This window comes from Scyliorhinus canicula, chromosome 3 (genome assembly GCF_902713615.1).
Source record: "Scyliorhinus canicula chromosome 3, sScyCan1.1, whole genome shotgun sequence".
Classification (NCBI taxonomy): Eukaryota; Metazoa; Chordata; class Chondrichthyes; order Carcharhiniformes; family Scyliorhinidae; genus Scyliorhinus; species Scyliorhinus canicula.
This window is the reverse complement of record NC_052148.1, coordinates 95,150,019-95,175,426: the sequence shown is the minus strand read 5'-3', so window position 1 is coordinate 95,175,426 and position 25,408 is coordinate 95,150,019. Positions and strand designations below refer to the sequence as shown.

Below are 25,408 nucleotides of genomic sequence, written 5' to 3'. Positions count from 1 at the left end.
TTGAGGCAGGCTACCTTGTTCTTGTTCTTCTTTGGTACTGGTATTATGGTGGTCTTCTTGAAGGAAGTGGGGACCTCAGAGCGGAGGAGTGAGTTGTTGAAGATATCTGCAAATACACTCACCAGCTGGACTGCGCAGGCTCTGAGTGCTCGCCCAGGGAATCCGTTGGGGTCCGTTTCCGGGGATTCACTTTCAAGAAGGCAGCTCTTACCACTGAGGCTGTAATAGTGGGTATGGGTGTGTGCAGGGCTGTTAGGGCGGGTGGCACTGAGGCATTGGCTGACTGTTCAAAGCGGGCATGGAACCTGTTCAGTTTATCGGAGAGGGATGCTCCAGCCCCAGATATTCCGCCTGGCCTTGCTTTGTAGCCTGTGATCTCATGTAAGTTCTGCCATAGTACCCCCTAGTTCTGGACTCGCCCACAAGGGGAAACATCCTTTTCACATCCACCTTGTCAAGATCGTTCAGGATTTTATATACTTCAGTCAAGTCGCCCCTCACTCTTTTGAACTCCAGTGGAAACAAGTCCAGTCTGCCCAACCTTTCCTCATAAGACAACATGCTCATTCAGGTATCAATCCAGTAAACATTATCTGAATTGCCTCCAGCATAGAACATAGAACATAGAACGATACAGCGCAGTACAGGCCCTTCGGCCCACGATGTTGCACCGACATGGGAAGTCAAAAAATAAAGGCCATCTAACCTACACTGCACATTTGCATCTTTCCTTAAATAAGGCGACCAAAACTGCACACAGTATTCAAGATGCGGTTTCACAAACGCCCTGTATAGGTGAAGCATGACATCCTTACTTTCATATAAAACCGAAAACGCAGGACAAACTCAGCAGGTTTGGCCGTCTCTGTGGAGCGATAAACAGCTTTAACTTTTCGAGTCCGGACAACTCTTCTTCAGAATTCTGCTGTCAGACCTGCTGAGTTTTCCAACATTTTCTGTTTTCATTGCGAATTTTCAGCATCTGCGGTGTTTTTCTTTTATTGATACTTCTGTGTTGAATTCCTCTCATAATAAAGGATAGCATTCCACTGGCCTTCTTACTTACTTGCTGTACCTGCATTATTTCTTGTGGTTCATGCATAAAACACCTAGATCCCTCTGCATCTCGGAATCCCGCAGTCATTCTCATTTTAAGTAACACTCTGCATTCTTATCCATTCTGCCAAAATGAAAACTTCACAATTTCCCACACGGCAGATTTTTTGCCCATTTATTTAACCTATAAATATCTGTCTGCAACTTCCTCATCTCCTCTTCACAGCATGCTTTCCTGCCTATCTTTGTGTCATCTGCAGATCTGGCTGCCTTGGGCAGCACGGTGGCACAGTGGTTAGCATTGCTGCCTGCGGCGCTGAGGACCTGGGATCAATCCCAGCCCCGGGTCACTGTCCGTGTGGAATTTGCACATTCTCCCCGTGTTTCCATGGGTTTCACCCCACAACCCAAAGATGCGCAGGGTAGGTGGATTGGCCACTCTAAATTGGCCCTTAATTGGAAAAAAAATAATTGGGTACTCTAAATTTAAAAAGAAATAGATTTGCCTACCATGCCTTCACTCCCCTCGTCTCAGCCACTCATATAAAATGTTGAGGCCCCAGCACAGACCTCTGTGGGGCTCCACTGAACTCTGAATGTTTCTGAAGATTTTTTTTGGTATTATTCATAAATTGTTTGAGTTACAATGAACATGAGTTACTAATGCCCAGAACGAGCTCAAGATAATACTTCACATTGTTATCAACTACAATTTTGTGGTTTGAAACTACCTTAATCTCACTGCACATTCTGATATTTGATAACAATTGGTTTCCCCATCCAGAGACTGGGTTTCAGCATTCATCTTGGTGCAGAGTGACTATCGTTTAATGTGAAGGATCACATAGGGGCTGGTTTAGCTCACAAGGCTAAATCGCTGGCTTATAAAGCAGACCAAGCAGGCCAGCAGCACGGTTCGATTCCCGTACAGCCTCCCCGGACAGGCGCCGGAATGTGGTGACTAGGGGCTTTTCACAGTAACTTCATTGAAGCCTACTCGTGACAATAAGCGATTTTCATTTCATATTGGTGGTGATCATAGTTTCCCCCAAATCACTCCTGGCTCAGAGTTCAAAATGTTTTATCTGTTGTAAGATTCGAAGGGAATCATGAGGGAGAAGTGAGTAGGAACGTAATATTGTGACTCAACTTCCTCCAGGAGGCTTCTCCAACGCAGCCTGTGAAGCACCTCCATGTGGCCCCGCGGAGTAATTGTTTGAAATGGTGCTAAGAGGGGTCAATGAATTTGAGGAATTCTGCAGGGGATTGCTCAGTCAATGCCAGTCTGATTCTCTCCTATGTTTCTGAGATATCCTCAATCACGACACAGGAGAGAAGATAGATGATTCAAAGGCTTTAATCATCTGAGAACTGTACAGCAGCCGAGAAGTGTGCTCATCACATGTTGCCTGAGTGAGCCTTATCTTATATACCGTTTCCTGGAGCCAGAGGCGGAGTCCCCCAGGGTTCCAAGCCCGGTCTTGAAGGGCCAATGCATTTAAGGTAAGGTATCATTATATCAGCTACTGATAACATTCATCACATTCACCCCCTGTTTAAAAAAAAACACATAGTCCGTCAGGGGTGAAGTGGAGTTACAAGTTCAGTCTTGCGGGTGGTTTGACCGTCCGTGCTGACTTTCTCTGCTCCGGTGGTGGTGCCGTCGATACGGTCGGTATTGATGATGGTATATCCGGGAGTGTCGTGGCCGTTGATTCGCACCCGCATCATCGAGTTACGCAGGTGTTTTGGCCGCGATTGATCGAGCGTGATCGCTGCTAGTTGCGAGTAGTCAGACACCTCGGTTAAGTCGGACTCAAAAAATGGCCGCCTGGAGTCACAAAATGGCTGCCTCCATTGGTCGCACGTGTCGGGGTTCGAAGATGGCTGCTCCAGGGGCGGCATGTGGCGCAGTGGCTAGCACTGGGACTGCGGCGCTGAGGACCCGGGTTCGAATCCCGGCCCTGGGTCACTGTCTGTGTGGAGTTTGTACATTCTCCCCATGTCTAAATGGGTTTCACCCCCACAACCCAAAGATGTGCAGGGTAGGTGGATTGGCCACGCTAAATTGCCCCTTAATTGGAAAAAAATAATTGGGTACTCTAAATTTCTTTTTTTTTAAAAGATGGCCGCTCCCATGACTCGCACGAAGTCAATGACGCGTCGGAAGTGGGCATGTCCGGCCGCCGCGCGGCCACGTTGCGGGGCCTGTGAGACCGGGAGCTTGATTTCTAGGCCTGGTGAGGATTTTGTTTGTGGCCTTTGGGGCCAGCCAGGCAGACTTTAGCGAAGTGCCCTTTCTTCCCGCAGTTGTTGCAGATCGCGGAGCGGGCCGGGCAACGTTGCCGTGGGTGCTGACCTTGCCCACAGAAATAGCATGGGAACCCCCGGAGCGAGCGGATCGCTGCGCGGCGCAGGCCTGTAGCATGGCCGAGTCTGGAGGGGATCGAGAGGGGTTTGCAAGGTCCGTGGAGTATGTCCAGAGGTTACGGTGCGCCGTTTCTAGGGAAGAGGCGAGCGTTACCGTACCTTGCAGATCCTTTGCCCCGTCTTCTAGGAGCCGCTGCCGGATGTACGAGGACCTGATACCAGACACTAGGGCATCGCGAATATGCAAGTCCATGTGGGTTTCTGCCGTCACTGCTTTATGGTTGCAGTTCCTCACGAGCGCAGTGAGTCTCTCCACGTACTCGTCCAGAGTTTCCCCGGAACGCTGGCTGCAGGTTGAGAGCAAATGTCTGGCGTGTACCTCATTAATCGGCTTCACGAAGTGTCTCGTCAGTATCTCGACCGCAGCTTCGTAATTTGCAGCATTCTCGATCGTGGAGGAGAGTCGGTGGCCCACCCGGGCATGTAGTAAACGCAGCTTGCGAGCGCCGTCGACATCAGTCGCTGAGGAGTCAATATTGTCCTCAAAACACCGCAGCCAATATTTAAAAATTTCCGGGGCTTCCGGCGACCAAGCGTCCAGGTTGAGTTTCTCCGGCTTTAGAGTGCTCTCCATCTTGATGTATCAGATGATTAAATTGAGATACCCTGAATCACGACACAGGGGAGAAGATAGATGATTCAAAGGCTTTAATCATCTGAGAACTGAACAGCAGCCGAGAAGTGTGCTCATCACATGTTGCCTAAGGGAGCCTTATCTTATATACCGTTTCCTGGGGGCGAAGCCAGAGGCGGAGTCCCCCAGGGTCCCAAGCCCGGTCTTAAAGGGCCAATGCGTTAAAGGTAAGGTACCATTATATCAGCTACTGACAACATTCATCACAGTTTCCAAGTGATTGAACCTGTTTACAGCAAACAGGGGAGGGAAACAGGCTGTGATTGGAGACGCAGTGAATGGCAGCAACTGTGAGTATGAGAAGATAGAATCTGGAGCATTGGGGGCCTCCACTCACCCCGCTTTCTCTGGCTCTGGGTACTTCCCTCTCCACTTCTGGTGCTCTGGCCTAGCACACTCCCAGTTCTCCCCATTCCCCCCTCCAACCACCACATGGTGGGGCTCTCTTTCGGAGAGTCAGTGCAGACCCGACCCGATGGGCTGAATGGCCTCCACCTGCATTGTAGGGATCCTATGGAATAGTGAGGGTGTGTGAGGGTGGCTGAATGATTGGGTGTGTGTGAGTATGGCCAAGTGAATGCCTGTGTGGCCGAGTGAGTGAATGAGTGTGAGGGTGAGTGAGTAAGAAAGTGAGTGAGGGAGGGTGAGTAAATGAGTGTGTGTGAGGATGGCTGAGTGAGTGGGTGGGTGTGTATGGGAGTGGCTGAGTATGGGCATGGTCAAGGGGAAAATAGGTGGAAGTGTTTGAGATCAAGAGAGAGGGGGAGAGGGTGGGAAAGAGAGGGAGGGACAAGTGTGTGCCGGGGTCACTCTCAGGATGCTCATTCCTTCCCACACAACAGCAGGCAATCTTACCTACTTTCACAGTGGGCGAGGTTGAGTGAGTGAGGACCCTGCGACTGGGAGTGAACTGGACACAGACACACACACATTCGCCTTTTCACACTATAATGGTCGTCTTTATTTATTATTTATTATTAATTATTTTAATTGTCGATTTATTATTGTTCATCTTTAATATTGTATCAAACCTTATCTTTCCAAAATTTATCGTCAGCCTCCCTCCCTGGTGTGAAATGGTTGGAGAAGCCTTTCCTACCCCTCGGGAAGGGGAGAGGGAACTTGGGAAATGACGCCAAAATCAGTGGAGGATGAGCAGCCGGCAGAACTAGATGACAAAGTTCTTTTGCAGTTGCTAACTTATATCTGCTGGGGCATGTGCAGTATGATTTGATAGAAGTATTGGTTTTACGTTGATGTTTGCGCATTTCTGTTATCTGTAAATGTTTGCAATGCCAAAAAATACCTCAATAAAATTGTTTGTTAAAAATATCTGCTAGTCAAAGTAGAAATAGCAGGATTTTTCAGATGAATACATGGCTGGAAAGATGGTGCAAGTATTTTAGATTCCTGGGACATTGGTCCAACTCTGAGGCAGGTGGGACCAATACAAACTGGATGGGTTACACCTGGGAAGGGCTGATGTCCTCGGGCAAATGTTTGCTGGTGTGGTTGGGGACAGTTTAAACTAAAATGGCAGGGGGATGGGAACCTAAGCAGGGTGGCAAGGGCAAGAGGCTCAAGGACAGGAATGAAAGAAAGAACAGTAAAATGCACAAACGGTAGACAGGGTAATGAAGGGCAAGAGACAAATAAGGCCACAGTGCAAAGAAAAGTTAGGATGATTACCAATGGCAAAAAAGGCTTTGTATCTTAATGCACTAAGCATTTGGAAAAGATAAACAAACTGACGGCGTCAATCAAGATAAATGGATGTGATCTCATAGCCGTTACGTGGATATGATTTCAACTGGGAATATCAGGGATATTCAAGGGCAGCGCGGTGGTGCAAGTGCTTAGCACAGTTGCCTCACGGCGCCGAGATCCCAGGTTCAATCCTGGCTCTGGGTCACTGCCCATGTGGAGTTTGCACATTCTGCCCGTGTTTGCGTGGGTTTCACACCCACACCCCAAAAGATGTGCAGTGTGCAGGTGGATTGGCCATGCTAAATTGCCCTTTAATTGGAAAAAATAAATTGGATACTCTAAAAAAAAATTTTAAACATTCAGGTATATTTGACCTTTCGGGAGGACAGGAGGGAAGGAAAAGGTGGTGACTCTTAATAAGAGACGAAATGAGGACAATTGTGACAGATAATCTGGACTCAGGTGATGTAGAGTCCATTTGGGTGGAGGTAAAAGGAAAAGAAGACATTGGTCAGATTAGTGTACAGGCCCCAAACAGTAGCCACATTGGAGGAAAGGGTATAAATCAACAAATAAAAGGAGCATGTAAAATGAATATTATGGGTAACTTTAATCTTCATAGGGCAGCACGGTGGCCTAGTGGTTAGCACAACCGCCTCACGGCGCTGAGGTCCCAGGTTCGATCCCGGCTCTGGATCACTGTCCGTGTGGAGTTTGCACGTTCTCCCCGTGTCTGCGTGGGTTTCGCCCCCACAACCCAAAAATGTGCAGAGTAGGTGGATTGGCCACGCTAAATTGCCCCTTAATTGGAAAAAATAATTGGGTAATCTAAATTTATTTTTTTTTAAAAACTTTAATCTTCATGTTGATTGGGTTAAGCAAGTTGTAAAGGGTAGCAATGTCAACAACAAATTAATAGAGTGCATTAGGGATAGTTTCCTTGAGCAATATGTCATGCAGCCAACAAGGAAACAGTAAGAAGTCTTACAACACCAGGTTAAAGTCCAACAGGTTTGTTTCAAACACGAGCTTTCGGAGCGCAGCTCCTTCTTCAGTGCTCCGAAAGCTCGTGTTTGAAACAAACCTGTTGACTTTAACCTGGTGTTGTAAGACTTCTTACTGTGCTCACCCCAGACCAACGCCGGCATCGCCACATCATGGCTAACAAGGAAACAGGCTATCTTAAATCTGGTAATGGGTAATGAGGCAGATTTAATAGATGACCTCTGAGTAAAAGATCTCCTTGGAAGTACTGATCATAATATGATAGAATTTAATACTCAGTTTGAAAGTGAGAAACTTGGGTCGGAAACAACTGTGTTTATTTAAAGAAAGGGAGATACAATGAAATGAGGATAGAGATAGCCAAAGCAGGCTGAGCGGATAGATTAAAAGGAACGACAGTAAACAGGTCGTGGCAGGCATTTAAGAAGGTAATTCATGACCCTCAGCAAAAATATATCCCAGTGAGGAGGAAAGATTCTAAGAGAGATATGAACCAACCATGGCTAACCAAGGAAGCTAAGCAGAGTATGAAGTTGAAAGAAGAAGCATATAAGAAGTCAAAAGTTAGTGATGGCCGTGAAGATTGGGATACATTTTAGGGCTTAGCACTGCTGCCTCACTGTTCAATTCCAGCCTTGGGTGACTGTGTGGAGTTTGCATTTTCTTCGTGTGTCTGCGTGGGTTTCCTTCCACACCTAAACTCCTTATTTGGAGGGGCCTACATGCCCCCAACACTTGCAGGCATGGCCGCTCAGTGCCCACCCCGAAATCAATGTGGCAGCTCCTGATTGGATTTGATCGATCAGGATGATCGATCTCTGATCAAGCAATGGCCCAGAGGCCACCCAAAAGGGCACAGAATCCAAGCAGGTTAAAAGGTGCTGCAGTACCTGAGAATCTCTCTGCAGCAGCAACGGAACAACGGTGAGCTTCACTGGCCAACACGAGGAAGGCCATCACCCTACCAAGCAAAGGAAGACCAGAGCCAAGAAGAGACCAGATCAAGGACCGGACACTGAGGACTACAGGATTCAGCACACAGATAAAGGCCAATATCTATCTGGTACTTTCTAGTCACTCTGAAGTTAAGTCAAGGTCTCATATGAACTTGTAGTACTCTGTAATGTAACTTACGTTGATGGTGTGATTGTGCAACTCTAACATTGTATGAATGTGAATAAATACGTTTGATTTAAACAAGTAGACTTACAGTCATTTGGCCACCGTATATGGGTTAAGATACACCATGGTAGCAACAGGGTGCAGAGGCAATTCACCAGGATGTTGCCTGAGATGGAATATTTAAGTTATGAAGAGAGGTTGGATAGACTTGGCTTGTTTTCGCTGGAGCAGAGAAGACTGAGGGGTGACCTGATCAAGGTGTACAAGATTATGAGGGGCATGAACAGGGTGGATAGGGATCAGCTGTTCCCCTTGGTTGAAAGGTAAGTTACGAGGGCACAAATCAAGGTGAGGCACAGGAGGTTTGGGGGAATTTGAGGAAAAACCTTTTTAGCCAGAGGATGGTGACGGTCTGGAATGCACGGCCTGGGAGGGTGTTCGAGACGGGTTCCCTCACATCCTTTAAAAAGTACCTGGATGAGCACTTGGCATGTCCTAACATTCAAGGCTACGGGCCAAGTGCTGGCAAATGGGATTAGGTGGGCAGGTCAGATGTCTTTCATGAATCGGAGCAGACTCGATGGGCCGAAGAGCCTCTTCTGCGCTGTATTATCATGTGCTTCTGTGGGTTAATGCATAACAAGGAAATGGCAAAGGAGTTAAACAGGTATTTTGTATCAGTCTTTACGGTGGAAGATACTTCGAACATCCCATTAATGCTAAAGAATATGGAGGAGGAATTTAATACAATCACCATCACTAGAACATAGAACATACAGTGCAGAAGGAGGCCATTCGGCCCATCGAGTCTGCACCGACCCACTTAAGCCCTCACTTCCACCCTATCCCCGTAACCCAATAACCCCTCCTAATCTTTTTGGTCACTAAGGGCAATTTATCATGGTCAATCCACCTAACATGCACGTCTTTGGACTATGGGAGGAAACCGAAGCACCCGGAGGAAACCCACGCAGACACGGGGAGAACGTGCAGACTCTGCACAGACAGTGACCCATGGGGAATCGAACCTGGGACCCTGGCGCTGTGAAGCCACAGTGCTAACCACTTGTGCTACCGTGCTGCCCAGTAGAGGAGTAGCATTAGACAAACTAATGGGGCTAAAGGCCCCTGGCCCTGATGGTTTACATGCTCGGATCCTAAAAGAAGTAACTACAGAGATAGTGAATGCATTGGTTGTAAGTTTCAAAACGTCCTTGGATTCTGGACAAGTACTGGAGGATTGGAAAACTGCCAATGTGACATCCCAATTCAAAAAGGGAGGGAGGCAAAAAGGAGCTAACTGTAGATCGATTAGCCTAACATCTATTGACGTAAAAACACTGGGATCAGTTATTAAGGGAGTAATAGCAGCACATTTGGGAAATCACAATCTAATCAAACAGGGTCAGCATGGCTTCATGAAAGAGAAATCGTGTCTGACTAATTTATTAGAGTTTTTCAAGGAAGTCTCAACCTCTTATTTAAGGAAAGATATTATTTCATTAGAGGCGGTTCAGAGAAGGTTCATTAGGGTGATCCCCGGTGCAGGAGGATTGTTTTATGAACAAAGGTTAAACAGGCTGAGACTCTACTCACTGGAATTTAGAAGAATGAGCTGTGATCTGATTGAAACATGTGAGATTCTTAAGGGGCTTGACAGGGTAAATGCTGAGAGGGTGTTTCCCCTCTTGGGAGAGTCATGTATCAGAATGAAAGGATGCCAATTTAAGACTGAGATGAGGAGGAATTTCTTCTCTCAGGGGGTTGTCTTTGGAACTCCTTGCCACATAAAGCTGTCGGGGCAGCGTCCTTGTGTATATTTATGTTGAGATAGATAAATTCTTCATCAATAAGAGGATCAAGGGTTACGGGGAAAGGGCAGGAAAGTGGTTGAGAGGAATGTCGGATCAGCCATGATCCTACTGAATGGCGAAGCCGAACGGCCTACTCCTGTTGCTATTTCTTATGGTCCTATCACTGTTTTACCATAAACTATTACCCTGTTATAGGAAGCAAAATATATTCAGATTTTAAAATTATTTAAGTTCCAATGTTCTCAATCTGCAGTCAAAGCTACAGAAAAATTGCTGGAATTCACAAACAACTGCAGTAAGGTAATTAAAAAGGCAAGGTCAATAGAGGGCAATTATGGGGCGGCACGGTGGCGCAGTGGGTTAGCCCTGTAGCCTCACAGCGCCGAGGTCCCAGGTTCGATCCCGGCTCTGGGTCACTGTCCATGTGGAGTTTGCACATTCTCCCCGTGTCTGCGTGGGTTTCACCCCCACAACCCAAAGATGTGCAGGGTAGGTAGATTGACCACGCTAAATTGCCCCTTAATTGGAAAAAATTAATTGGGTACTCTAAATTTATGAAAAAAAAATAGAGGGCAATTAGTGAATGTTCATTTTATTTTTGTTTTAAAAGCATACGCGCACTTTTCTCTCAAATTTATTCTCCATCAATTGAATGTTTAAAAATGGATTCCAGCCTCTATCTTGTTGATTGTCTTTTTGGGGGGAGAAATGAACAATACTTTTGAAATATTTCACATTATCATAAAATTGTCATTAAATGCTGTATAAATTACACTGAATATATTTGTGTGTGTGTGTGAGCTTTCCCTAGGATTTCCTCCAATTTGATTCGAAGCATGTCCAATTACCAAAAGCTTTCATTGCCTCAATCTTTTCACAATAAACATCAGTAACTCAGGAAGATTCAGTGCAGACCTTGGGGACCTGGGTCTCTGCCGACATGTGTTATGGACATGTGTTAAACTAATTGAGAAGTTTTTGAAACTGAGAGGATGAGGGTTTCGGGAATGCGCAAAGCGGAATGTGCGAAACCATCGCACGTTTTATGATTTCTGTTCTTGAAAGCTTCCTAAAGGGAGTTCTTAAACTGTTGCCACACGGACCCACTGGGCGGGATTCTCCGTCTAGCGACGCCAGAATTGCAGAACACAATTGGGCAGAGAATCACGCATGAGGTGAAAATCGTGGACGTGCCGAGTGCCCAACAGAATGCCATGATCCAGTGCCTTGACAACGGCATTGAAGCATTCTACTCCACACGTACAATAAACACTGATCACATATCAGTAACTGGTCCGACCCGGTGTACTCGGAGTCCTCCGCGATTCTCCGCCTCTGCCAGGGGGAATTACCAACAGTGAGCTTGACTTGTGGTTTTAAAAATTGGGAAGCATGCTCCATGGTTGCTGAGGGAGAGAGATGAGTTAGAACATGTTCCCAGAGGCACGACAGTGGGCAGCCAGCCCAGCCACTGTGTTGTATTCTATATTCACTTGTACCAAGAAAACTTGACTACTTTTCCCATCATGCCATTATTTGCTTCACACAATACCGCAACTGCATGGGGAAGCGTCTGCCGGACCGGCGTGTAATCAAAGACTCCGGCTAAGCAGGGGGACCATTCAACATATTTGCAGGATCATCGCACGCCTGGAGCCGCGGGGGTATGGGAGAGGACACACGCTCCCGGTCGCTGTCGCGGTCACAGTCATCCTGAACCTTTACGCCAAGTGGGGTTGTGCCTTACGGCCGCTAGTACTACAGCTAGGCAGATCCCCAGGCAGTACATCATGTGTGGAGGCTGCCTGCTGCGATTCCTGCCCTGTGACATGGGTCCCCTTTGGTGGCCGTCCTCTGGAGCAACCTGGCCTGGACGGGTCTGGCAGTCGCTCGGATGTCCCAGGTGGTACCCTGATCTGCCCACTGCCCATCGGATGCGCCAGGGACAGGAAGGTGGGGGGTGTAATGATATGAATAAGCATTTCTGTATAGAACTTAGAATAGAACATAGAATCCCTACCATGCAGAAGGAGGCCATTCAGCCCATCGAGTCTACACTGACCCTCTGAACTAGCACCCGACCAAGGCCGATTCTCCCATCCTATCCCTGTAACCCCATAACTCCACCTGATCTTTTGGACACTACGGGCAATTTAGCATGACCAATCCATCTAACCTGCGCATCTTTGGACTGTGGGAGGAAACCGGAGCACCCGGAGGAAACCCACGCAGACACAGGGAGAACGTGCAGACTCCACACAGAGAGTGACCCAAGCTGGGAATCAAACCCAAGTCCCTGGTGCTGTGAAGCAACAGTGCAAACCACTGTATGTTAATATGTTAGACCTCCAACCAGGAGGTAGCAGTAGAACTACATCACGTGCCACTGCAAACTCAGAGAGTCTGAGTGAGGAGTCGTCACACTGTTGCTTCACACTCTCTGTGTGGAGTCTGCACGTTCTCCCTGTGTCTGCATGGGTTTCCTCCGGGTGCTCCGGTTTCCTCCCACAGTCCAAAGGAGTCGTCGTCGTGGATAGTCATGTTTAGTATTAGCACTCGTATTCTAGTTGTTAACAGTTTACAGTTCGTTAGTAGCATTAGTATTGTTGTCTACCCATGTTATTGTGATTAAATAAATCTTAACTAATCACGAACTAGACTCAATCATTGCAACGCACTAGAACGTAACATGGTACCAGAAGTGGTGATCTACAAATTGAAGATCTGAAGTAAAGAACTTAGGAAACAGTACTAATCTACTAATCGACAAAGAGCATCAACAGAACACATCTCAACGCTCAACTGGTCACAAAGAAAAAGATGGATAGCTTGAAAACACGAGGAAATCTTTATGTAAGTGGTAACGTATGCAAATTGACGCACTTTTAAGGAGCAGTTTACCTTGTACATAGCAGCTCTACCTTTACAGGCACAGCCTGAAGTGTGAAAAATAGTGTTGCTGCTCACTGTAGCAGGTCCACAGGTGATCAAAATCTTAACACATTTGTATTGAAGCGAGAGGCAGACAGTGAGAACTTTGGTGCCATCGATAAAATGTGTGATGAGTATTGTACCCCGAAGAAGAACAAAACTTTTGAAAGGTACATTTTCAGAATGTGCACGCAGCAGACAGGCGAGTGCCACAGTTTTCTCACGGATCTAAAATTAAAGCTTGTCATTTTGCCAAATTTAAATCATCAATTGCCAGGGATCAAATCGTATATGGCATAAAATACGACAAAGTGCGTGAATGAGCTCCAGCTCGAAGACGCAATAAAAAATTGTCATGCCTCGAGTTAGCTGCGTAGCAAATCAACACGTTAAACATGAGAAATTTAGGCGTGAAAATCGGGAATGAAGCCGACACCATAGATGGTGTGGCGTACGCAAAAGTAAAATGGATAATGCGCAACCCGTAATACATGCTCCTCGGAGAGTACCAGCACCATTAAGGGATCAGTTGAAATCTGAACTTGATAAAATGATGAATCTGGGGGTTGTTAAGAAATTCGAAGAACCAACAAATTGGGTCAATTCAATGGTGTGTGTTAAGAAAAGCAATGCATGGATCCTAAAGACTCCAACGCTATCATCAAGCAGGAACACTATCCAATACCAATACATGAAGAAATAATGAGCGAAATGTCAGGTGCGACGTGCTTCAGTAAACTGGATGTATCGCAGGGTTTTTGGCAACTCAAATTGGATGAAGAGAGTACAAAGTATTGTACGTTTAACACTCTATTTGGGCGCTTCTGTTTTCTTCGAATGCCTTTTGGGATAATATCTGCATTTGAAATCTTTCACAGGGCAATGGAGCACATTATGGAAGGTATTGAAGGAGTTGGGGTGTATGTTGACAATATAATAGTGTTGGGTTCTATGAAGGAAGAACACAACGACCGACTCATCAAAATACTGCAGAGTGTTAAGATTGAACAAAGCCAGGTATCAATATGGTGTCAAAGAACTCATGTTTCTGGGGGACAAGTTGTCCGCATAAGGCACACAACCCGATCAAATGAAAATACAGGAAATAATGAATATGCCATGATTGTCAGACAAGAAAGGCATTCTTTGGTGCACTGACTCAATCATTGCAACACACTAGAACGTAACAGGGGTCTAAGGCGCTGTGATGTTCCAGCACCTCCCTTGCGGGACTCACCAGCACAGGCCCCACCACCTTCTCCTCCCTCGGCGTGTCCAATGGCTCTCGGGCTACTCCTTCGGATGGAGTTGCGATCAAAGCCAACTCCTGGGACTTTCCCACCACCTGGTGCTGCCAGTCCTAGAGGCCCACTCTCGTCTCGACCAGGGTCCCACTGCTCGCAGCCATGGAGCACAGGGACTGGGCCAGTGCAAGTGCCCAGCAAGTGCCCAGCCAATGGTCTGGAGTGCTGCTGCAATTTCCATGTGACTCTGGTCCATGGCTGCCTGTGACAGAGCCGCCCTGTCATTGCCTTGGCCGCTGCCCACACAGATTGGGACCACACTGCACAGGCTTTGGACATCCTGACCCATGGCCAATGTCTTCACCCCCAAGGCCTCCTCTGTGGACGCCACCCATGCAGTTTTGTCCTGGGTGGCATGCGTGGTGGACACCACCTCCTGTCCCTGAAGGCAGTTGGACTTCTAAGCTGCACCTGTAGGCGCTGGATAGTTGCTGACAGCCCCTCATACAGTCCCTGGCTCTGTGTCTGCATCTCCATTATCGATGGGACCATCCTTCCCAGAGGCCCGAGACCTGTCTGGACAGCAGCTAGTCCCTGGGGTGGGGCCACCCTCCGATCATCCGACCCCCTCAGGGGTTCTTACCTCCACCTAATGTACTGCCGCACATGTGTGAGATGAGCACCAGAGAGTAACCGGCAGCCTCTTCACTAAAGTGTCCAACCGAGGTGAGTGTCTCTGGGATGGTGTTGGAGACAGCTGCGACGGGAAGTCAATGTTGTCCCCAGACTGGTGCTCTGTGGTGTCCAAGGCTGGCGTTTGACGGCTTGTGTGCTGTCTGTTGCTGCCTCAACGCTGGAATCTGCTTGGAGTTTGAGTTGGGGGAAGGGAACACGAGAAGGGCCCTCCTCGCCGCTATGCGATCCTGCAAGACACAAGACATGACGCATGATTGGATCGCGGGTTGGGGTGGTGGGTAGTGTGGGGCAGGTGGTGTGGGTGGTGGTAAGAGGGTGGTGTGGGGGAGGTGCCACGCATGCCATAGGGACACCGTAATAAGCGGGGTTCACTTGGCTGCCCGATGCAGAGCTCTGCTTCAGCGATTGCCCTCTTTCCGCGTCACCAACTAGGTCCAATGCCGCCACTCCGCGACAGTGAGGGGCCGCAGGGCAGGCGGTTCCCCTCCGGTTTTCCCTCTTGCTCTGCGGATATGTGCCGCCTTCTCCTGAGGAGGGGGGGTGGTGCAAAAAGACAGAAAGCACAAGGTGTTAAGCAGTCGAACGCATGCAACACAGGGGATGGGCAGCTGGTGGCCTTTGTGAACAGGGCACCCGGCCATGGCGGGTGGTATGGGCGCTGGCATGTGGTGCTGAATGGGGTGCGCACACACTGCCACCGGGTAGGGTTCGGTCATCCTCTGGATGGGGGGAGTTACGGGTGTATGGGACGGGGTTTTGTGCCAGGGGCACGCTGCTGCCTACTCACCCTGGCCACCATCAGGAGGTTGTGCTGTCCAGTCCTGGCAGTGGGAACCACAGCACTCACAACCACTGCCATCTGCGCCCAGGCCCATTGTATGGCGGCAGGTGGCAGCCTCTTTCCCACCCCAGGGAACAGGGTGGCCCACCTCTCCTCCAGGGCATCCAGCAGGGTCTCGAGCACTGCGTCCATGAACCGGGGTGCCATTCTTCGTGCTGCCATCTTGCTGGCTGGGGTGAGTGTGTGTGAGGGATGGATTGCTAATATGTGGCTGCAGCTTGTCAGCCTCTCGAGTGGCAATCCCAATCCTGCCAAAACAGACACCGTTTCTCATTGAAATCCATCGAGTTCCACGTGTCACCGGTGCTAACCCATTAACAGATGACGAATTTCTCCAGTTCCTACACCACTTTAGGGGTCGTAGAAGTCCACCGATTCCAACCCGGCGCCAACATGTAGTCTCCGAAATGGAGAACCCCGCCCATTGTTTTTGCTGCAACGCTTGGCTGGTTTCTGAGGCAGTCTCTGCGTCAGGGAAATCTCACACCAGTGTGAGTAACAACAGCCTAGAACTGCCAGCATCATGCAGCACCCAGTTGTGTCAATGGTATTCAAGCAAGGCAAGGAATCAATTACAAACTATTTTTAAAATAAGCATTTAGAAAAGCAACTGATTGTGGGATAAGTTTCTGTTCGTCAGAATAACCTGAAGCTAATGCCAATTACCATGGTTTGTTATGCAATAAATATCAATGTACAAAATGAAAAGTTGCGCCTTTATTCTATGGTAAGCCTATATATTTCCAGCATTGCTTGTCACTAAACCATTGAGTCTTTCACCTTACAGACCAGGGGCTGGATCCTCCATCGGCGAGATCTTCCACTTTGCCAGCAACACTCATGCCCACAGATTTCCCGATGGCATGGGGGTGTTGACCAGCTGCCAGACGAAAGATCCAGCTGTCGATGGTGGCGCGCTGCACCAGAAAATGGATGTGACGGGACGGAGAATACCGCCACAGATTTCCAGAAAGAATACTAGAATGAATACATTCCCAGTTTCCTGGCCTCTGTCGTTCACGTCCCATGACAACAATCACAAAAGTTAATAAGGTACAAAAACGATTTGGCAATCAATAAGCAAGGATACAATTTGCAGCACTAAGTGTCAGAGCAGTGTAAAATGTGACCATGTTAGGCGGCAAGATGGCGCAGCGGTTAGCACTGCTGCCTCACGGCGCCGAGGACCCGGGATCAGTCCTGACTCCGGGTCACTGTCCGTGTGGAGTTTGCACATTCTCCCCATGTCTGCGTTGTTTCGCCCCCATTACCCAAACATGTGCAGCGTAAGTGGATTGGCCTCGCTAATTTGCCCCTTAATTGGAAAAAAAATAATTGGGTACTCTTAAATTTTTTTAAAAAGAAAACAAAATGTGACGATTTTAATGTAATTAGGATGAACATGTTTCAAGGCATTTCTTCCTTCTCAGCACAGCAAGATGTCTTGTTTGAGCAACAGCAATCGCAGAATCACAGAACAATACAGTGCAGAAGAGACCCTTCAGCCCATCACGTCTGCACTGACACATGAAAGAATCTGACCTACCTACTTAATCCCATTTGCCAGCACTTGGCCCATAGTCTTGAATGTTGTAACATGCCAGCTGCTCATTCAGGTACTTTTTAAAGGATGTGAGGCAACCTCAGACCCCCTCTACCACCCCCCTAGGCAGTGCATCCAGACCATCACCACCCTCTGGGTAAAAAGATTTTTCTTCAAATCCCCCCTAAACCTCCTGCCTATCACCTTGAACGTATGTTCCCTCGTAACTGACGTTACAATAGTAATAATAATCTGTATTGTCACAAGTAGGCTTACATTAACACTGTAATGAAGTTACTGTGAAAAGCCCCTCGTCGCCACATTCCAGCACCTGTTCGGGTACACTGAGGGAGAATTTAGAATATCCAATTCACCTAACAGCACATCTTTCAGGACTTGTGGGAGGAAACCAGAGCACCAGGGGGAAACCCACGCAGACATGGTGAGAACGTGCAGACTCCGCACAGTGACTCAAGCCGTGAATCGAGCCCGGGACCCTGGAGCTGTGAAGCAACAGTGCTATCCACTATGCTACCGTACCACCCTTCAACTAAGGGGAACAACTGCACCCTAACCACACCGTCCATGCCCCTCATAATTTTGGACACCTTGATCAGGTCACCCATCAGCCTTCTCTGCTCCAGCAAAAACAATCTAAGCCTATCCAACCTCTCTTCATAACTTCCATCCCAGGCAACATTCTGGTGAATCTTCTCTGCACCCCTCCAATGCAATCACATCCTTCCTATAACGTGGTGACCAGAATTGCACACTGTACTCCAGCTGTGACCTCACCAATGTTCTATCTCACTACAAAATGACAGCCCTGCTTCTGTAATCTATGCCTTGATTGATAAAGCCAAGTGTCCCATATGCCTTTTTCACCACCCTATTAACCTGCCCGTCTGCCTTCAGAGATCTATTTAAAAACACACCAAGGTTCCTTTGTTCCTCAGAACTTCCCAGTGTCCGGCCATTCATTGAATACTTTCTTGACAAATTACTCCTTCCAAAATGCATCACCTCATACATTTCAGGGTTAAATTCCATCTACCACTTTTCTGACCATCCCATCTACATCTTCCTGTAACGCAAGATACTAAAACTTACTGCTAACCACCCGGTCAATCTTTGTGTCATCTGAAAACGTACTGCTCCTACCCCCTGCATAGTCATCTAAATTATTTATATAAATGACGAATAATAGGGGACCCAGCACTGATCCCTGTGGTACGCCACTGGACACAGGCTTCCAGGCACTAAAGCAGCCGTCTATCATCACCCTCTGTCCCCTACAGCTAAGCCAATTTTTATTCCACCTTATCAAGTTACCCTGAATCCTATGTGCATTTGCCTTCTTTATCGGTCTCCCATGTGGAACCTTGTCAAAGGCTTTGCGTAAATCCATGTAAACTACACCAACTGCACTACCCTCATCTACAAACCTAGTCACGTGCTCAAAAAATTCAATCAAATTTGTTAGGCATGACTTCCCTCTGACAAAGCCATGCTGACTATTCCTGATCAAACCTTGCCAATTCTCTCTTTCAGAATTTTCTCCATTAGTTTCCCCACCACTGCTGTGAGACTCACTGGTCTGTAGTTCCCTGGCTTGTCTCTATAATCTTTCTTAAATAGTAGAACCACATTAGCTATTCTCCTGTCCTCTAGCAGCTCCCCTGTGGCCAAACAGGAATTACAAATTTGGGTCAGATCCCCTGCAATCTCCACCCTCGCCTCCCACAGCAGCCTGGTACAAAATTCATCTGGACCTGGAGGTTTGTCCACTTTTAACCTCCAATACCTTGCCACCAAAATTAAAAAATTGAGCCGGAGGGAAAATAGGATAAATATTGTAATTTGAAAGGTTCTGTATATAGTTTAATGTATAAATAATAAGTAATGGAAATGGCTCAGTAGACAATTGTATCACATGGTATAGAGACCAGTAAAGTTACAATAGAAGCTTCCATTGAAAACACTAGTCATCACAGAAATGTCCTCAAGTATCTCACACGGGGAGGTGGTGGTGAAGTGGGAAATGGTTCAGAAGGGCACTTGGCACAGAAGATGGCTGCCTGACACACAAGATGGAGACACAGAGAATAAAGCAGACATAACTGATACCTGGAGCCCAGCGGGGTGCCAGTGGGATAGATAGGAACAGATCCAGGACAAAGGGAGCCAGACAGGAAGATTAAGAAATACATAAATGCAGGCCACTATTTGAATAAAGCTGACTTCAGCCAAGGTGTACACAATGATATGCTAATACGAATGTCTTGGGCCATTTCCTAAAACAAAGGGACAATCGATACTGCTTTCCTGCTGCTACCTGTAACCTGTAAAACCTCTTTAACTATAACCATGTGTAAATGGCAAAACGCTTACAAATAGCGGTGTACAATCTATAAAATGTTTAAAGATAACAAGGTGATAATAAGGTGATAATTGTTTTGTATCTGGGCTCATTGTGAACCCAAAATATAAAATGAATGACTGCCATTCAAACCACGAGAAAAGTTGGCTACCGTACCGCGGGGTACGTACGCTTTCTCCCAAAGCTTCGTGTAACAATAAACTGCACTGATTGAACACAGCAAGTCTGACTCCCGAAGTGGTTGATTTTCCCACAACGGTGGCGTAGTGGTATTATCACCGGATGAGTAAACCAGAAACCCAGGGTAATGCTCTGGGGACCCGGGTTTGAATTCCACCGCTGCAGATGGTGAAATTTCATTTCAATAAAAATCTGGAATTAAAAGTCTAATGCTGACCATGAAACCATTGCCGATTGTCGTAAAACCCCATCTGGTTCACGAATGTCCTTTAGGGAAGGAAATCTGTCGTCCTTACCTGGTCTGGCCTACATGTGACTCCAGACCCACACAGAGATTTGGTTGACTCTCAAGGGCAATTAGGGATGGGAAATAAATGCTCGCCCAGCCTGTAATACCCACGACCCATGAACGAAGAAAAATAAAACTTGGAATGAATTACTTTGAAGTGTGGTCCCTGTTATCACATTGTACATGCAGACCTTGGTTATCTAGCCCCACAGTTTAGCCAGATCAGTGCTATTTATGTTGATGGGGCAGAAATTAGTTTTGACGCTTTTGTGAGCCCAGAATTGCCAATGCACAGTCAAAACGCATCTCAATCCCCACGGTTCCGTAAGCTGAATTTCACAAGCCTGGTAGGGAAGGTGAAAGAGGATCTGGGAAGGTGGGATAGTCACCCATTGTCATTGGCTGGCCGGGTGCAGACAGCCAATATTTTGCCACAATTTCCTATTCCAGTGTCTGCCAGTCTTTTTGCCAGACAGTTTTTCGAGGGGTCGATAGGCTTACCTCGCCATTTGTGTGGGCAGGGAAGGTAACAAGAATAAGGAAGGTGGTTCTCCAGAGGGGCCAGCAGTCAGGGGGGTGCCTGGCTCTCCCGAATCTGTTGCATTATAATTGGGCGGCGAATGCGGAGAAAGTGCGGGGCTGGAGGAAGGAGTCGGAAGCTTTGTGGGTGCAGATGGAGGTGGGGTCCTGTAAGGGGTCAGGATTGCGGGTGCTGGCACCGTCGCAGCTCCAGCTCGCCCCACATAAGTATTCCAGGAATCCGGTAGTTGTAGCCACACTGATGATCTGGGCGTAATTCCGACAGCACTTCAAGTCAGGGATGAGGGTGATGCTGTTAAGGAGACATCACGGGTTTGAGCTGGGGAGAATGGATGCAAAGTTCCGTGGTGGGAGGAGAAAGGGGTGAAAGAGATGAAGGATCTGTTTCTGGAGGGGAGATTTGCAAGTTTAGAGGACTTGGGGGTGAAGTATGGGCTGCAGGGTGAGGAAGGCTTTAGGTATATGAAGGTGTGGAATTTCGCAAGAAAGACTTTTCCGAGTTTCCCGGAGGTGCTGCACACCTCGTTGTTGGAGGAGGTGCTGTTGGGGGGTTTGTTGTCTCACCGGTTTATGGTAGGATTATGGAGGAGCATATAGTGTCTATGGAAAGGATTAAGGTTATGTGGGATGGAGTTGGCGATGGGCTGGAGGAAGGATTATGGTATGAAGTGCTGCGAAGGGCCAATGCCTCGACCTTGTGAGTGAGGGTGGGCTTGATTCAGCTAAACGTGGTGTATAGGGCACACTTAACGAAGGCAAGGATGAGCCAGCTGTTTGAGGATAATTGAGCGGTGTGGGAGGGGCCCAGCCAACCATATCCATATGGTCTGGCCCTGCCGAAAGTTGGGAAGGTACTGGGGGTCAGTGCTCAGCACCATATCCAAAGTTTTGCATGTCACATTGGAGCAGGGACCCTTGTAGGCCACATTCAGTGTGTCAGACCTGCCAGAGTTGCAGACGGCAGCGGGGGCAGACGATTTGGCATTCACCTTGTTGACCACTCAAAGGACGGTCCTGTTGGGGTCGAGGTCAGCGTCTCCCCCGAGTGCCTTGGCGTGGCTGGGGGGCTTGCTGGAGTTTTTGGTCTTAGAAAAGGTAAAGTTTGTTCTGAGAGGGGGCAGACGAGGGGTTCCACCAGAGATAGGGGTTGTTCACTTTGTACTTTGGAGACTTGGTTGCTGCCAAGGAGTGTGTGTGTGTGTGTGTGTGGGGGGGGGGGGGGGGGGGGGGGGGGGGGGTTTGGTTTGTGTAACAATGTTAAAAAGTTTAAAATGCTGAATAAAAATATTTTCCAAAAAAAAAACAATCCTTTCAATTATCCTTTTGGGGACGCCTACATTTCTGCTCCCATCAGGGCAGCCCAATATCTCAAAGTTCCTGAAACAAGTATTCGGCCCTTCATTGACATATACAAGGCCACTAACACCCAAACCCAAAATGGTGGACATTTCTCACATATCTTTGGAGCACATTTGAAAAATGAATTTCCGACTCCATTTTCCATTAATCGGGCATTGATGGCTAATTATAATTAGACAGTTTTTTCTCACCCTTGGGCTCATTTCCCTGTGTGAAAAATATCATTGTTATAGTTTCAGTCATGAGTTTTGTTTGCTCTACTTTGTGGAGACTCTTCTTAAGTGGAATCTGCTGAGTGGTTCACTGTTTAAGTAGACCTTACTGTTTGCTGAGTAAGTCCTGCCGTAAGTTCTATCCTGTCTACAACTGACTGGTTGATATTTGTTGCTTGCTGGTTTTGCATTTTGTGTCAGCATTGTTAATTGGATAAAGAAACAGTTTTAAGCAGTTAAGCCTCATTGGTTAACTTTTATTTGGAAATGGAGTCTCAGAAATCCAAGATATAAGCAACTGAATGGGATTTAAACTGACCGGTTGGACAAGAGACAAATGTTCCTTCTAAATGTTGCAGTTATTTTGCACAAAGTAATTTTCAACAAACTGCAATGGGATTAATTGTTTTTGATGGTGTTTGTTCAGAGAAAATGTTTGACAGGGCACAGGGAACACTCTTAGTTCTCAATAGAATCTTTAACATCGCCCTGAACCGCACAGTTGGAACCACAACTTAATGTTCCATCCAAAGGACAGGGTCATTGGCAATGCTGTACTGAAGTAACAGCTAAGACTAAGACGAAGTAAGACAGTATAGCACCTTGCACAATACATTCCAAAAGACGTTACATTTAATGAAGTACTTCCTGAATTTTGCTCACTGTTATAACATAAGAAACACAACACTAAGCTGGTTATTACAAGGTCCCTTAAACAGTAATGTGGCAATGATCAGGTTATTGGTTATAGGGACATTGGTTGACAGAAAAGCATTGGCCAGGAGACCAGGAGACTACCTCTTCTTCAAAACAGTGTGCAGTGGAATTATCCATTGTTCTGAGAGAGTAGGCAAGTCCTTAACTTAACTATCTGTCCAAAAATCCACAGTTCCAGCAGTGCCTCAGTGCTGCACTGGAGTGTCAGCCTATATTCTGTGCTCAAGTCTCTGGGGTGGGTGGGACTCAAACCCATTATCTTCTGACTCAGAGATGAGAGGACTACAAACTCAGCCAGGCTAACAGTCGAGTAGCTACAATTAATCTCAGCACCCACTGAGCAGGAAGTTCAGAAAGAAAGATCAGCTATGGTTCCAACTGCTGATCACTATTTAGTAGTTCTGGTTGGAAATTGTGTGCTTGTGGATGCTGAGTGGGAACATTAGGCTCATCACCAGCTGACATTACCTAGACTCATGTGTGAAGAATAGTCACTTTGATATATTAGCAAATGGCTACCAATGAATTTAGATTCAAAACATATTGTTGAGGAAGCAGGACAAAAAAAGGGTAAATAACTAGAATAATATTTTGAAGATATGAAACTTACATTTTATTTTATAAATCAACAAATGTATATAAACCAATGGAGTGCGCTTATACCAATTTATTAGCTTAAGCACAAATGAAATGATATTTATATAATGATTATGCTGTACTTTAAAAACTAGAGTGAATCCAAACTCAACTTCTAGGAGCAGACATTTAGTTCTGAAACACACCCTTTTGTCAGGAACCTCATATCTTGTAAAAGTACAAGTTGTACAGAACTACAGAACTTGAGTATTGTTGGGAAAAAAAGAAATTTCTGTCGAAGCTTTTTATCTTCACAGAATCGCTCCTCAGGAGATTTGGCAAGAATACAAATCCAAGGCAGATGACAAATTTATACTGTTTGAAAAGAGAGCGCTGTTTGGTTGGCAATGAACTCTGATTGGTAGCGGTGTTGCCATGCAGAATACACCAGGTGACTGACTGCCAAGCATTAATTGAAATTTAAACCAGGCAGCTTGACTCCGATTGGTCAAGACATTGCCCTGAAGAATGAATCAGCCAATGCCTGTCACTTAATTTATTTAGTTGAAACAGACACAATGGGCGCAATTCTCCCAACGGGAGACTAAGCGCCGACGCCGGAGTGAAACCCGGAGTGTTTCACTCCGGCGTCGGAGGCCGCTCCTTGCCCCCTATTCTCTCTCTCTCCCCCCCCCCCCCCCCCCCCCCGGGGGCTAGGAGCGGCGGCGCGTGAATCCCGAGTGCCCAGCCTTGATGCTTGCGTCAAAACGGCACGCCGGGAATGACGCGGCCGGCGGCGCCGAAGTGACGTCAGCCGCGCATGCGCAGGTTGGCCGGCTCCAACCCGCGCATGCGCGGTTGCCGTCTTCCCCTCCGCTGCCCCGCAAGACATGGCAGCTCGATCTTGCGGGGCGGCGGAGGGAAAAGAGTGCGTCTTTTAGAGACGCCGGCCCGACGATCGGTGGGCACCGATCGCGGGCCAGACATCTGCTGAGCACGCCCGTGTTGCTCGATCCTCCTTCCGCCCCCAAAAGGCCCCAAACACAGAGGTTGTGCACTGTTTACGCCGGCAGCGTGAACCGGTCGGGTTCGGCAGGCCGCTCGGCCCATCCGGGCCGGGGAATCGCCGGTCGCAGTGAGAAACGGTGAGCGGCGATTCTCCGAGCGGCCTGTCGAAAAACGCGACACGCCATTTTTGGGGGGGGTGGGAGAATCGCGGGGGGTGCCAGGGCGGCGTGGCGTGATTCGCCCGGCCCTCCCGCGATTCTCCCACCCGGCGTGGGGTGCGGAGAATCGCGCCCAATGTGTGTACATGCTCTTTCTATCTGCATATTAATATATGTAATTTCCAGAGCATGCAAATGCACCACATTGTAAGCCCAACTGACCATCTTAAATTGGTTGTGTGTAATTCTTAGCACACAAAATTATTTAGTAAATGCCATCCAATCACGGAAGCATACCTAATTTTGGTCACTGTTTTGAGTTTTCCAAGCACAGGCTGGTTGGGTATGGTCTGCACCTTGCCTGTTATGAACAGTGGAGGGACATGCTATTTGATATGATCCACCAGTCTTTGGGATGTATGGCTTACCTCACACTGGCACTGAGAATCATATGCCTCCTTATTCACTTTTGCAATAGGCAGAATGTCAATTTGGCTTGATGGCACCATCCCGTTACTGACGGATACCACCCGTGTTGCTACTGCTTAGTAGCAGCATGAAACAATTGTTCACCTGTTGCTCAAATTTACCATTTGCTCACAACGCAAGAATGATGCTGAAATAGAGCACATCAAAGACATCCAGTGGGATAATGGCTACCCTGATCAGATCATTTCTTACTGTATACTGTGCAAGCTCATGAATGAGTCTAAGACCATACTTAGGGCTCGGCGAAGTGCCCAGTCTACCTCAGATTACCCTGGAATTGCAAGGTTCCTCAAAAATCAAGACCGATGCTAGGTATGTACATTATTTGATCCAAAGACTGGATGATCATAATAAACAGCAAGTCCCTTCCACTGTCGCAATGGGCAAGGTACAGGCCGTACACAACCAGCCCGTGTTTAAAAAAACTCAAAACACAATGTCAAACATTAGATGTGATTCCATGTTTGGACAACATTT

The 25,408-nt window shown here is 47.3% G+C and overlaps 1 protein-coding gene across 7 annotated transcripts in view; it reads right to left on the bottom strand.

The window, feature by feature from the left end:
• The window catches only part of LOC119962816 (interleukin-6 receptor subunit beta-like), a 167,995-nt gene that overhangs the window by 109,599 nt on the left and 32,988 nt on the right, over positions 1-25,408 (bottom strand). The window contains exon 1 of one of the 7 annotated variants that reach the window (XM_038790933.1): positions 14,587-14,741. The exons of the other annotated variants lie outside the window; for them this stretch is intronic. The gene's annotated coding sequence lies outside the window, so the exon portion shown is untranslated. Of the gene's footprint in view, positions 1-14,586; positions 14,742-25,408 lie in introns of those variants that run through there. 7 annotated transcript variants of the gene reach the window in all.